This window comes from Falco punctatus, assembly GCF_963210335.1.
Source record: "Falco punctatus genome assembly, chromosome: 3".
Taxonomy (NCBI): Eukaryota; Metazoa; Chordata; class Aves; order Falconiformes; family Falconidae; genus Falco; species Falco punctatus.
The window spans coordinates 99,414,323-99,428,672 of NC_137582.1; the positions used below are offsets into that span (position 1 = coordinate 99,414,323).

Here is a 14,350-nt window from a genome sequence, read left to right on the forward strand (position 1 = left end):
GAGAGCAGCTTGTTTTCATAGTGCTTTCGTCTTGGAAAAGTTGATCCATGCCTTTGCCAGATCAAAAATAACAATTCTGTAATGGCAGGGAAGGCTTCAGGAAAGAGAGCATGACAAGCACAGTACAGACAGACTCATAAGGGTGTACAATCCACATTTTCAAGAGATTATTTATTTGAGAAAACTTTTATCTCTAAGCTGCAAGCCCGCAGTTGCAAAGCAAGATGCGGGCCAGGCAACGTGACTCCACATTTTCTGTTCAAGCAGCAACAGTAGTCTGGGACCTACTTCAGCGGCACAACTCATGAGAAGAGAGCAACAGCCTTCAGTTTTATGTTCACCAGAAGCTCAGAACACATGATCATGCCAAATACTTGTAAAATCATTTATCTCTTTTCCAGCACTCCTTGACCTCCAATTCCGAGTTTGCAAGGCTGACATTTAATTTATTAAGTTTAGCCACATACTTTCAGTGTAAAAATCACGTGTGAGGGAGGGACAAACAAACTGTATACATGGCTCCTGCAAGCACTACGGTGTGCCTGCAAGATCATGGGTTAGTACTATCACTGTAAGCAAAAGAATCCACAGGCAATGCCTTCCCAACACTTATGCAGGGAGTGGAACCAGCCGCGGCTAACTGCAAGAAACCGAGTTTAAAGAAGGAGTGGTACAACCCTGCTGACAACCCCCTGACCCCTGCACTGCCACAACCAGCAAGAGAAATGGAAAACCCCTTTGAAAACTGAAGAGAGTACAGTTCTTCCCACAGGCTTTAATTCCTATGACTAACAGGACTTCTCTAGAGCTTCTGACCAAGGCCACCCTTCTCTATAGCAGAAAATTTGGTTTTAAGGAAATCTGCACTGGTTCAAACCCATCAGCAAAGTGCTGAGCTATGGCAAACTTATTTCCACGTCAACATGTTCAAAAAGAAGCAAATCTGAAGGGGTATCTCATTTCTAGCTACTTTATGCTGGATTAGGTATTGTCTGTCCTCCCGCAGCTGGCACAAACCCAGCATAAATTCAACACTGTGTTCTGCCTGATTTGACACTTGATCCAGATCATATTTGTGCTGCTTGGTGACTTGGTATTAATGAATGAGAATCAGGTTTAGGAAGACTGTCCCATCCTAAGGTCCATCAGGGTAATTATGATCACTTAGCTTTTTATTCCTGCATTACAGAGACAATCTGCACTGAAACAATGCAGGCCCACAAATCTAAAAATGCTTATCAGCTACAGTTCAGCCCTCTCACCAGTTCCCTCTAAGGAATCTTCAGACAATACTGCATTTCACGAATTACTAAAAACTTAGCGCCAGAACTATGAGTTTTGTAAGCTACTTTTTCTCTACTCTCTGGTGCCTCCCTCCACCCAACGGGGATACCCATCCAAACATACAAAAGTGAATGAAAATAACAGCTCTATAAAAATAATGACTGTAACCAAGTTACAGGAGTGCTTATTCATTAATATGCCACAGCTAACTTGCAGCAGCGCTGCGTGGAGAAGGCTTATGCTGATTTTCCTCTAACAAGGTCTTCTGTCACTGCTACCCTCTCCTCTGGGAGCTGTGCACATGTGCTTAGACTGGCAGGTTACTCTTCCCCGGTCAGGGTCTTTCCCAGAAATCCCTGCATCCCAAATGAAGAGTAACTTATTCCACTATAAACTGCCTGCTTTCCAGATCTATCCTTGGCCCAGACCCACGCTGACTGGTGCCTTCACCTGCAAGAATTTCCCCTGGCACCAAACACCAGATTTGCGGAACCACAAGACAACAGGAATTATCTTTTTGACACCCACGTGAAGACAGGAGTTTCATTTATACATATGTATCTATTCCTATGGGAGAGGTCAAACAAACGGTTTAATCAAAACAGTTTGTCCAAATAGAAAGATTCAGAAATTAGCCATTTATTCTTTAGCTTAGCAGAGAACACTAACACTAGGTCCAAAGTCCTCACCTGGGCAACATTAGCTCTGACTTCTACTTTATAGGGTTGACCTCTCATTAATGCATCAAATTCATATAAATGACAACAAATATATGACTGAACTGTATATTTATGGTCTTAGATCTCAACTTGTAAGGTGGACTTGGATATAAGTTATTAATTCAGTGATCTGCAAGAGCTAGCAATCAGCCATAACCTTTTCACTATAGCAACTAGATGATTTATATAACAAAGTGTAGTACATCAAGTCTGATGGTTTTATGATCGTATCTTGAGCTATTCATCAAAACCGTTCCTCAAAGATCTAGACTTGGTCTATTTTTGTTTAGAGTTGATTTCAGATATGGCAAGTCAGAAATAAGTAATGTTTATAGCTTGTCTTCATGGAAGATAAATAATTGAAATATTCATTATGCGCCTTCTCCATATCTGTAAAGAAGAATTTTAAAATCAGCTTACACCAAAGCCAAAAGAGCTGAATAAAACTTAGATGCATACACTGTGCTTACTGAACCGATGTGCCATAATGACCACAAACTAAACTTACTTACACACCTGTTTCCAAGGTGGCTACAGAATGCAATTATTACTCTAAAACCTTGCCATTGGAGATCAAATTTTTCAGATGAGAATTTCAATTAATTATTTGATATCCAGTGAGTATAATGTGGTGAGGTTATGTATTTAAATGAAAATAGGTATCAGTTTTGTATTTGTATGTAAAAAGAAATCCCAAAACAAACAAACAAACAAACCAAACCAACCAACACCCAACCTTTTCTATGTACCTGTTATCTTCCAAAGAGTTTTGGTCAATTATGGCAATGTTCTCCACTACTGTAACACTGTCACCACACAGGCAGGTGTTCCAGCACAGAACAGGAGGAGTCTTCATGCACCATACTCTAGTGGAGGTATCTGAGGATTACGGTAAGAACTTCACTCATCTTCAGTAAGTCAGTAAGAGCAGGACTTCAACAGTTTGAGGAACAGGATGTTTTTTTGAAAGGCAGTGCCATCATCAAACTTGAGAACGAAGCAATAGTCAACTGCAAAGCACCCAGAGCAATCACAAAATGGGTTGGGTTGGAAGGGACCTTAAAGATCACCTATTCCCAACCCCCCTGCCATGGGCCAGGACACCTTCCACCAGACCAGGTTGCTCCCAGCCCCGTACAGTCTGGCCCTGAGCACTGCCAGGGATGGGGCACCCACAGCTGCTCTGAGCAGCCTGGACCAGTGCCTCACCACCCTCATAGTGAAGAATTTCTTCCTGGTATCTAATTTAAATCTCCCCTCTTTCAGTTTAAAGCCATTCCCCCTTGTCTGATCACGGCATGCCCTTGTAAAATGTCCCTCTCCAGCTTTCTTGCCAGCCTCGTTAGGTACTGGCAGGTGCTGTAAGGTCTCTGGAGCCTTCTCTTCTCCAGGCTGAGCAGCCCCAACTCCCTCAGCCTGTCTCCATGGGAGAGGGGCTCCAGCAAGCTCCCTTGATCCTATACTTGCTCAAAGAAGATGCAACAGAATACCGAGAGATCTGAATTGCTGGACCTACAGTGACTTTCTCAGCCTTCCCGTGGATCCCAGAGCAGCAGCATTCACAGTCTCTACCCCACCACACTTGGCAGTGACAGAAACTGGCAGGAAGTGCTGGGACTGCTTCACTCCTTGGGACCATGCTACTTGCCAAAGGGAACTGCTACAACCACCAGCCTATTCAGACATACTGAAAAGCAAATAAACCTATTTGGGAAGGACTACAAACATGCTGGTTTACCTAGCGCTTACCTTTCTTTCTCTTTAACTCCTATCGTCAGTTTCCTGGCCCATATTGTGGTTAAAATGCCATGATGTAAAAAGACACTGCACAGAAGATAACAGCCCTCAGGTGGCTGGTTTATTTCAGAAATAATGTACCTAAAACACATGTTGGACTGCAGTCCTGTAAAGTCAGCAGCAAACAAACTTCTGAAGGCTAATGCATCCCATGTAAACTCATTAAATCGTTACATAAACCTGTCAGAGATATCCAGCCGTTACTTACCACTGAACAAAGGTAAGCAATACCTTTTATTCATCCAGCTGCTTGGATATATGTGTATAGGAAATAATGCCTCTCCACACTGGCTGCACTATCTGTATTCTTAAACACCCAAGGTATATGTATGTATGAAGGCACTTATAAGAACAAGAAGATATAAATATGGCTACTCCCACCCTCCAATATACATCAAGATTGGAGAAATTCCTCACTTAGAACGCCAGAGGGGCATCTGAAAGTTTCTAACCTGGCATCCTACATAAAACAGAACACTGGTCTTCACTCACATGCATTGTATCCATAACTTTAAAGTGCTGCTGTGCATATATACCTATAAATCACCGATACAGTCCAGAAATTTGCTCACTTCATGCAGCGTTGTCTAAGTCCCAGGGAGATGTGTGTGTCTTATGACACTGTACTACAGATGTGTGTGCAGTGTGGCATAACTTGGTGATGCTTCTTACTGGTAACCCATCATCAGCCACAAGGATGATGCAGCAGAAAAAAAAGCACCAATGTGGGTACATCAGCACAACCATCTTCTGAGGGAGAACTGTAGCAATAAAAGCCTGGGGTTCTCTTCCAAGAACACCTCATTTCTAGGTCCCTTCTTCATACTATTTTCAGATTTGCATCATATTACTACGCTGTTTAGGAACTACCTGCAAAGAGAAGGACCCTACTGTTCCAAGCACTGCAGAGTCCCAGAACTAAAACTGCCCCAAGCAGTTTGTCCATGCCAATGTGCTCATCATTTTCACAACAAACAGAAAAATCATCCTCTACAGACCTGGCAGCCACAGCACTCGTGCCATGAACTGCCTGTGCTTCAGCCTCAGCTTCTTCCCTTGTCCTCTCTGTTCATTCTGACCAAGTAGTCCTACGCTCCAAGCTGGCATCTCTTTGGCAGTTTGGGACACAGGAGTCAGACTGAAAGAGAGCCACCCTTGAGAAAACTGTTGTCCAGCTGATGAATCTCAGTCCATCTCCGCTGTCTTAATAATGGCAGATTTCCCATGCACAAATAAAACCTCTTCTGCCAGTATCGCTGATTGACTTCAGTTGATGGAGAATTCCTCTAATGCCAAAAGAGAATATCTCCCCAGCTTTCCCAGGGAACCACATTTGCCTTCAAAAATACAAATCTTATTAAGGATTTCAAATCCTGGGGAAAAAAAGAGTTCTCAGGATATTTAATGAGAGAGTCAAATGGAACAGTAGCCTCAAGGAGTACAGGCCTCAGCAAACGGACTAAACCCAAGCTTTCAAAGCCACAACACAGCAGAAATTCCCACAAGGCTCTTCTGCTGGTAAAAGGATGCTGCACACTTATAATTAATGTAAAACTTAATTAGAATCTGTGGGAAAAAAAAAGAAAGAAATCCATTTGGAGGTAATTATAAAAAGGAGGCAGCTATAACAATTATTTATCATTTTATTTCTGGAACAGAAATCAGGGCCCTCGTTCTTGGAGGCATTCAACAAATACAACAAGCAGTCAGGTTCTGCTTGCCAGCACAGAGACACTCCGAAGGGTTTGCACCCATGCTGATCGCCTCCACTCAGTCAGCATTCCTGATGTATAACCAGCTGAGTCATTCCACAGCACAGCTGCTGTTCCAGGATCTACGTATCACCTTCCTTGTGCACGTTGGCACAACTCTTCCACGCCACCGTCACCACGTACTTGGGAGACAAGACTTCTCACCATACAGCACGCGGCATCTGCATTGCCTCTGCAGCCACAGGATGATGACATGAGCCTGGTGACAGGCGTCCTGATGTTGAACTCCAGTCGGTCCATCATGGAGCGCTGGAGGTTATCGGTGCGCAAAAACTCTGCTTCGTGTGCACTGGGAAAATATCCCACAGACAATGCTCGTGGGAGCCATCTACTGGCAATTAGGGATTAACCATTTGCATGTCTACAGGGAAATCCAAGAGCCACTTGTAACTCCACCATTTCAGGGCACCTCCTAAACTCCTGCATTCATAACTAGAATCTTTTGAGGGATCACCTGTAAACTAGTTATTTAACCATAGCTAAGCATTCTAGCCCTATTTCATTCCTAGCACTTCACATGCTTAGCATGGTACTGAAACATTGTCTTCTTTCCTAAAGCGCACGGGCTCTAAGAGATGGAAAGCACTGTAGAAGTCGTGCATTATTTCCATGTTAAATGCAAAGTCCTAGTAAGCACTTGTGTAAAAAGTAGAAGAAAAATCCAGGCCACAGAGCAAATTGAAGTGCCATGGTTTGAAGACTCAACTGCATGACTGGAAGCACTTGGTAAAGAAGCCAAATTAATTCCCAGGAGCTAGGTGGGAAAAGGTAGCTGGAAGTTGCACTGGACCACTGCCATTGGGACAAGAATGTGTGAGATGCATGTAGACAACCACACAGAGGAGAGCTGGTCTTCCCCTACTGCAGCACGGTTGCGTGAACACAGCCCCTTGGGCTACTGCAGATACATTGCAGGTGGCAAAATGGGAGAGAGCAGGTGCTGATTACACTGCATCTCATGCTTGGATCCCTGCTAAGTGCAGGTCCAAAGCAAGGAAAGGCTTGCAGCAGAATTATTGAAAGTGCTGAGGGGTACTTAGAGGAAAAAACCTACATATTCAGAAAAAGTGGTTACCTTTCCAGGAAAGAAGGATTTTCTGGCATGAGGACACACTCATAACTCGCCACATCAGTTCCCCAGCCTGAGGGTACAACCCTGTTACATCCACATTTTACAGAGGACAGACCTGCCGGCACACATCACTCACCCACAGTGGGGGGAATAACACGGCCAGTACTGCAGGTCTCTACCCTCAGTGCCCAGGATTTCCCATGGATGGAGTCAAACGGGAGCCCTGGCACCTACTGACTCATACATAGTGTGGATAACTACTGGATTAAGCGGGAAAAAAAAAAAAAGTCTGGAACAGTCTCCCAGGACATGAAGTACAGCCAGAGTCAAACTAATTCAGAAATAACAATGTCTACCAGGAAGGTCTCAAAACCAGTGTCTTGGGACTCACAACAAAGTATCAGGAAACCAGTACAGAGGAAGTGATTCATGTTTATCCTACAACACTTTGCATGGCAGAAGGTTTCCAGGGGATTCCAAGAGTCTACCAGACACAGCAGAGGTGGGTACCAAAGTAGAAAAGAGCCCCACATTTACTATAGGTTTAGAAGTTATTGTGCTGCAATGCATAAACCAAAGAATGGAAGTAAAAGCTATGAAGTAACGTCATTACACCTCCTATGTGAGGTATTTTATTACCCAGAAAAACACGAAGTTTGTTTACCTGTACACAGATTAAAGGGTTTTACTTGCCCTACCATCTGCTAGTTACAAAGGAGAAGATGGTAGCTTAAATGTCTGTCCTATTGCGTGTTTTGTACCTAGTTTTAGATATAAAGCTATATTATTTTTAAATTAAAAGTAGACCCAAAACCGTCCTGTTCATATATCATCACTACATCAATGATCAGGTTTCAGGCATCCATCGCTAAAGCACCAACTCTGTATTAAGACCTAAAATTCTGCCAATTTTCTGTGCCCTTGCTCAAGGTCCAGTTAGTTTCTTAGTGTAAAGTCGTACTGTTTCTCAGCCTGGTAGTTGTAGTGCTCCATGTGTTTTTTTCCCTCCTCTCTCTTCTTGTCCTGTTCCATGCCAGTATGTCCCAGTGAGGCTGTCTGGCATACTTCTCCATTCTTTTTAATGGTTTAAAGAAAACATTTTTCATCAAATAAAAGCACTTTGAACAGAATCTATTATGAAGGAGAGAAAAATATTTTTTTTCTCCTTCTGAGTGGCAGTTTTGTTGGGCTCTAAATTCATAATTTGAGGTGTCTGACATTGCTAAATTTAGAAAGTCAACTAATAGCAGTCCTACGTGGGCCAAAGGATGATCTAAGGATGAAGGAAGCAATATATCTTTTTAACAATTGAAAGAATTGGGAATGTTCCCACAGTGAGAACATGCTTAGCAAATTTCTCTGCAAGCAGGACACTTGGATGCATGGAATATTTCAGCTACAGCAGTAATCCCACAGCATTCTGTGCTGAAAGCAGTGGTCAGCCTTAAGGGAATTATATTAGACATACAGTCAGACAAGGCAGGCACCTTGGAGAATAGCTCCTTGCGCAAATATAAACACACCAGCTGCATGCAAGTTTTTGCTTCTAAGATGCCACAGCCATCCCTCCAATCCTCTCTACCTGCCTTTTATAAAACCAGAATCTGATGCCATGCTATTTTAAAACAACAACTTTCCTTCCTGTGCAAACATCATCCCACATTCAAGTAAACATGGAGCAGATGGGACAACCATATTCAAAACAAACCACTGCTCAGCCGGGCTGTTAAGGCACGGGTAACGTAACATTCAGGACTATGTCGCCTAGCCCTGTCACATAGGGAACTACTAGGAGGAGGGAACTCTGTGCCAGATGTTCTCCAAGGATGTGAAAGTCTCCCTCCTCCTCCTCCTCTGGTTAGTTATGCTGGCCCATGGGTCCTTCTCTGATCTGTTCTCCTTGCCTGTGTGGCTTGGGGAAGGCAAAGAACCACCCCAGCTGTGTTTTATTGCTGTTAGGAGTCAAGAAGAGGAGAAAGCCACACACTTGTCAAGCGGTCAGGCACATGCAGACCCCTATGTAAGTAGCAGAGAAAAAAGTGGTAGTTTAAAAACTACTTTCTGCTATAATTTAGTTTAAATCAGTTTGCTGTTGCAGCTGAGGACCAGAAAGAATCATTGCTTAGCATTAGACATGACCCCAAGCCACGAGCATCCAGATGCAAACTTCTCTGAGGCTCTCTCTGGATCCAAGAGCAGGTCCTCAGCCAGGAACTGGACCGTAGTCAGTGGAGCAATGGAACGGTTTTGAATACAGCACAACAGGTTTCAGAAGATGAAGAAGGGCTGATTGGGGTCAGGTGGAGTTTGGGGCATGCCACCCCAGGCATTCACCACATTTATTTACCCCTCTGCCTTTTACCAGGTGCATCACACTTAACTGAAAGAGAATTAAACACCAGCATGTTGGCAGGGCATGTGTGTCTCTCAGAGCAGCCACATGATATTACTCACCCCTTGTTCTCACTCCCCGCGCCCGCCCCCCCCCCATGATATTCCCCTCTGTGCATCCTTTTATTGTCCCAGGTCACAGAGCCACGTTCCAAACTTTGACTCTGATCACTTATCTGGCTCCATGCATGTGAAAACTCAACATCTACACTGAATCCTGCCAGTTTCCAGAGTAGCTCTGGGTGGGCGATCCACACAAGGTGCATTAGAGGTGCCTAACCCAGGTGATCAGCTGTGCTTTAGGTTCACCTAAGAGAGAGCAAGGGCAGTCCCTACAGCTGGTGACTCGATGCCAGAGCCTGAATCACTACCTCTTACCACAACCTAGAGAGAGAGACCACCCTCCAAGAGTGATCACCCATCTTGGATGACTCAAGTTCAGCACTGTGTGTCCCTCCCCTTCCCGGGCAGGCAGCAAGTGATTAATCCAGAACTCTGAACATATCAGCTCAGGACCTGAGATGGAAACTCCTGTGTGCAGGGCCCAGGTGTTTTGGTACAATGACTGTGGGTTTTAAAAACCCTCAAACTAAACCCCGCTACAGCTTGCTGGAGAGCCCAGAAAAAGCGGTAAGTCTCCACCCTGAAGACATGCACAAGGCCAGGAGAGAGGGAAAGAGAGAAAGACCATGGCCAGGTCCAGACTGGAGCACGTTCTGGGTTTTTTTTCCATTCTCATCTGAGTGGCAACATATTTGAAAGAGCAGCCTGAATCAGTCATCATCTGGGATCCAGGAAGCACCACACACACATACCTCACTGTACTTCCCCTCCCAACGCAAGCTCTTATATTATGAAATCTAACCACAATTACTGTTTTATAAATAGTGCAGTGTCAAGATCCTGCTGAGTCCCAAGTCTGAAATTTTAAAAAAAGAACATTTACAACTAGCCTTGCTCATTCTGAGCACAACCACAGAGCAGGAATAAGTAGAATGGATTTATAGCAACAAAGGAGTTGATACAGCTAAAATAACTCCAGACTGATGAAGGACCTCAGCGGCTTATTACTACTGTTTTCTCCACTCTGTCCTAAAACCTGCTAGTTTCCCAAAACATAGTTCTGGTAGAGACAGCTTGGGGTGGGGGGCAGGGTATCTGGTTCTTATATGTACTCTCAGCATGATTTAATATACATACATACATAAACTCAGCTTGGATTTCAAACCAAAACTCAAGTCACCTTTTTTTGCTGGTGTCATTGGGCAGGGAACACCAGGAATTTAACAACAGCTTATTAACTGTATGGTTCCCTTTTTCCCCACCCTTTTTTCTTTCTTTGATTTAAGTTAGAATACATTTGTTGTATATGTTATTATAAACCCAAAGAATAATAATACAATAGGAGAAGCTGGGGCCTGAAAATGCATGGCCTATTCTGTGGACTTGATGATCTTAAAGGTCTTGTCCAACATAAATGATTCTATGATTCTGTGCATGTCTTACCTTGGGTGAGCTAGCCTATTGCCCTCCAGCTGAGCTACTTCTAAAATAGGTGCCCTAAGTATCTGTTTCAGAAGGTGGTGTGAATTAAGTTCTTCAGGTGTTTTGAGATCCTGAGAAGAACAGCCATGTACCAAGTGTAAAGTATTTAATAACTGGGAGCCAGGAACAGAAGGGTAAACCGATCACAGGAGTTGCAAGACATTTGCAAGAGAGGATGAGCGGAAAAAAAACAAAAAGAGACCCTGGGCTTCGCAAGCAAAGTGCTGCTTGGTGATCTCTACCTCTGAATGTCTAAGCCAGCAGTTTCGGTTCCAGACTGAGCACCAGTTTGCCTGCACACTGCTGTGAGGTACAGCTGTTCATTGGACCAGAAAATCCAAAGGATGATTCTAGCCAGAGATCTTGGGTTTTAATTAGGCACTCAGTGGTGACAGCATCTCTGGACGCTGGAACCATATGGAAACCTACAGACATGCGACTGCACTGAACAAAAGAAAGATGGTTTCATTTCTGAACTCTCTGAGCCTCCAGACAAAAGGCTGTGCAAATGTTCCAGCAAGATATCCTGGACCAAACACATTCAATTCATTGGAACAGACAGTAACATTTTAAGTTACTTTCACAGAATGTACCTAATTATGTCATCACAAACTATAAAAACTGTAAGAACACATGCTAGAGCCAATATCTTGACATCATGCACACATGCTTAATGTCTTACTAAATCTTACAAGTGCAAGAATAACATCTTTGTTTAACAACAAAGAAGCAATGCTGGGTTTACTTGTCTTAATCACCTTATGTATAAGATTATTTTTTCTAGAAATCCCTACTCATACAAATGAGCGTGTTTACTAAAGCAGTGCTATCTTCCACTTGCTGTTTATTTTTCCATTTTCCAGAAGAAGGGTCTCAATGTGCTTCACAGACACTAGATCAGGTATAGTTTCTGGTTTTCTTTTTGTGATTATTCATGTAAAAATAGGACTATGAATAACTGAAATAGTGTAATAGCTCAAAAATAACTGCAGTAGTAACAACTAGCAAATATTTTCAGCTGCTTCTGTGAGGAGTTAAGCAAGCAAACCCGTTGGCAGAAACAATCTGAATATTGGGAAATGTTTGTGGAAATCAAATTTGGGACTTGAAATTGTAAGTATCTGCACCCATAATCCTGATTCCAAGCACTAGTTTAATCCAATCAAAGTAACCAATACAGTTCAAATTTTGTATCCTGTGTAGTCAACAAGCTCCTTGAGAACAATCTACACATCAAGCCTATTTCAAATGATGAATAAATTCATGAAAGCCCTAAAGTGTTTAGAGATTGTTTAAACACAGGGAAATGAGGCTAAAAGCATCACATCTACTAGATTTTAAAATTACATTTGAAGATAATAGTGACATTAAAATATTAATGAAGTTTGATAAAATACTTGACAAATTTGAGCATGAGAACCAGTCAATATAAACAATGTTACAATATACACATTTATCCCCTATCCCAACATCTCTGTGTCTTACCAGACCTCCAACCCTTAGTTGGAAGCATTCACCCATTTCCATGTTTTTTATACATCTGGCCTGTAGACAAACTCCAAATATTCAGTCTTGGGTTAAATGCTAATGTCTTCTGGGTACATGCTTCAAAGAGCAGAAAAAACTTAATTATTAGGGCAAATAATTTAGGGCAGGCCCTTAGTATTTAAACCCACCATCCTTGCAAAGCTGCCCATATTTATCAGCAACGTGATTAATGGATGAGTGGTTTTCACTTGCCAGTGTAAAAGATATGGTCTAAACTCAATGGACAGATGAAGAGGTTATACATCACATTTTATACAGTCTCCTCCATCATATCAGATGAGTCGCTGACCTCTGAGGATCTGCTACAAGCAGGGTAAGTGTAAGCACCTGAAAGCTCGCCCTCTATTTTACAGATAGAAGGGATCAGAGGTAAACCCCCAACTTCGATATGTCTTCAGGAACTAAAAAGTCACAAATAAGGCAGTGAGGTGAAGAAATGGACAGTTTCAGGGCCACATCTGGAAAATGGTCAGAAGAGAAGAAGAATGTCCAAGGGGAGTATTGATGGCGAATATGAGCTACAGCCAAGAACACAAGGTATCAGTGTATAGGGCCCTAAAAGAAAGCACAAATTTTCAGCCTCTAACCTTTCTCTGGGTCCACCAAGCTATCAGGTAAGGCACGCTAGGAAGTGACGTGCCTCCTTGGCAGACTTCTATAAGGCAGATAAAGCAAAAAGGTCTTGGCAGACTAGTGAGGCACAGACAAGCACAATGAGACATGCCCCCAGGCAGCAGCAAAACCCAAGGTTGTCTCTTCTTGAATCCCCAGCTGTCCGGCCTCCAGGCACTCACCTCTTCAGCCTTTAGTCATTAGCAACAAATGGAAGGTGACAGCTCTACTCTTCCCTTTCATTTGTTTCCTTTAATATCGGGAGCACAAGGCAAGAGAGTTGGGCCAAAGCAGCAGGACAGTCACTGCAGACGAAGACTGCAACTCTGTCGGATCTCGTCATGGCAAGGTTACTACCTCTGGGGCTGTATTCTTCTCAAGCTTCATCTCTGCTTCCTGGCACGCTAAATTTGCCCCTACTCTACGCTGCCTGTTATGTATGAAACCCACAGGCAGGGTTTTCTCCCTTTTCCCTGTTCCTACCTGACCTAGAGTACTACCCCCAGCCCAGCCAAAAGCACTGCCTTGGCCAAGCTCAGAAGAGAAGCCCCCACAGCAATTATGCTGTCAGCTTTCTCAACTGCTTCACGCAATTGGTTCTGAGGACTCTTTGACTGTCCTTCCTCCTGTTCCTTTTTTACCCTCCAGATTACACCTCATGGCAACACAGAGATATTGGAAAGCACATGATGCCTCCAGCAGGCTCCCAAGGAAGTTTGACAGCAGCAAGTTCCCAGCTCCTCTGGTCATGCTCAGGTGGATCTGCATACTAATGTAAGAATAATCTATTACATATTACTACTAGTCATCATAAACTTCACAGGACAGCTCACAACAAGAAGATTTTTGGAAGCTTTTCATTTTTAATGTGAAGCCTTGAACAAAAACAAAACAAAGCAAAACAATATCTATTCTGAACTGGCATCACGTACCAGAAGATTTAATATATCACAAGCCAAAGAATTACACAGGCACCGTTTCAAGTTGCATACAATTAAATGGTTGTCTGATTATAATTACTACTTCTAATCCTTCAAAGGCAGAATTCAGTTTTGATATGTCTGTCTCAGTCCCCTCCTAATTTAACTGAGACACTTTGAACTGGGATACACCACCACGACAAAGTCTAGCTCTCAGAATTCCAGTTCTATCACTGGAGTTATCCTGCACAGGGAGCCTCATCGTGCCTCACCTGGCAATAACAGTCAAAGATGTCACAGCTGTGCATATGTTTTCAAAAATACAGCAGAGAACACCTGACACCAGTTCATGCACTTTGGAACACCATTCATACCAGTACACTGTGCTACCTGAACTACAGGACGTGCTACCCAGAGAACCCTGATGTTGTATGCAAGGCTCAAAAATTGGCTAGCAATTTTAGCATCATAAACTACAAGAGGACACATCCACTTAAGTATTCAAATGAATAGGAAACTTTATTACTTATTTTATAAATCTAATAAATGGTTGCAAGAGAATAAAACTAGCCAATGGACCTTTAATAAAAGAGCTGATGGTCTTTTGGCTTGGGATATGTCCCTGCTGCACAGGAAAGAGCAGGACAGAGATTCTTGCAGGTGGGTGAGTTCTGAAACTGGAAGCGTGAC

The 14,350-nt window shown here is 43.1% G+C and overlaps 1 long non-coding RNA gene across 2 annotated transcripts in view; it reads right to left on the reverse strand.

Moving 5' to 3' along the window:
• The window catches only part of LOC308060149, a 181,262-nt gene that overhangs the window by 102,951 nt on the left and 63,961 nt on the right, over positions 1–14,350 (reverse strand). The window lies entirely within an intron of this gene.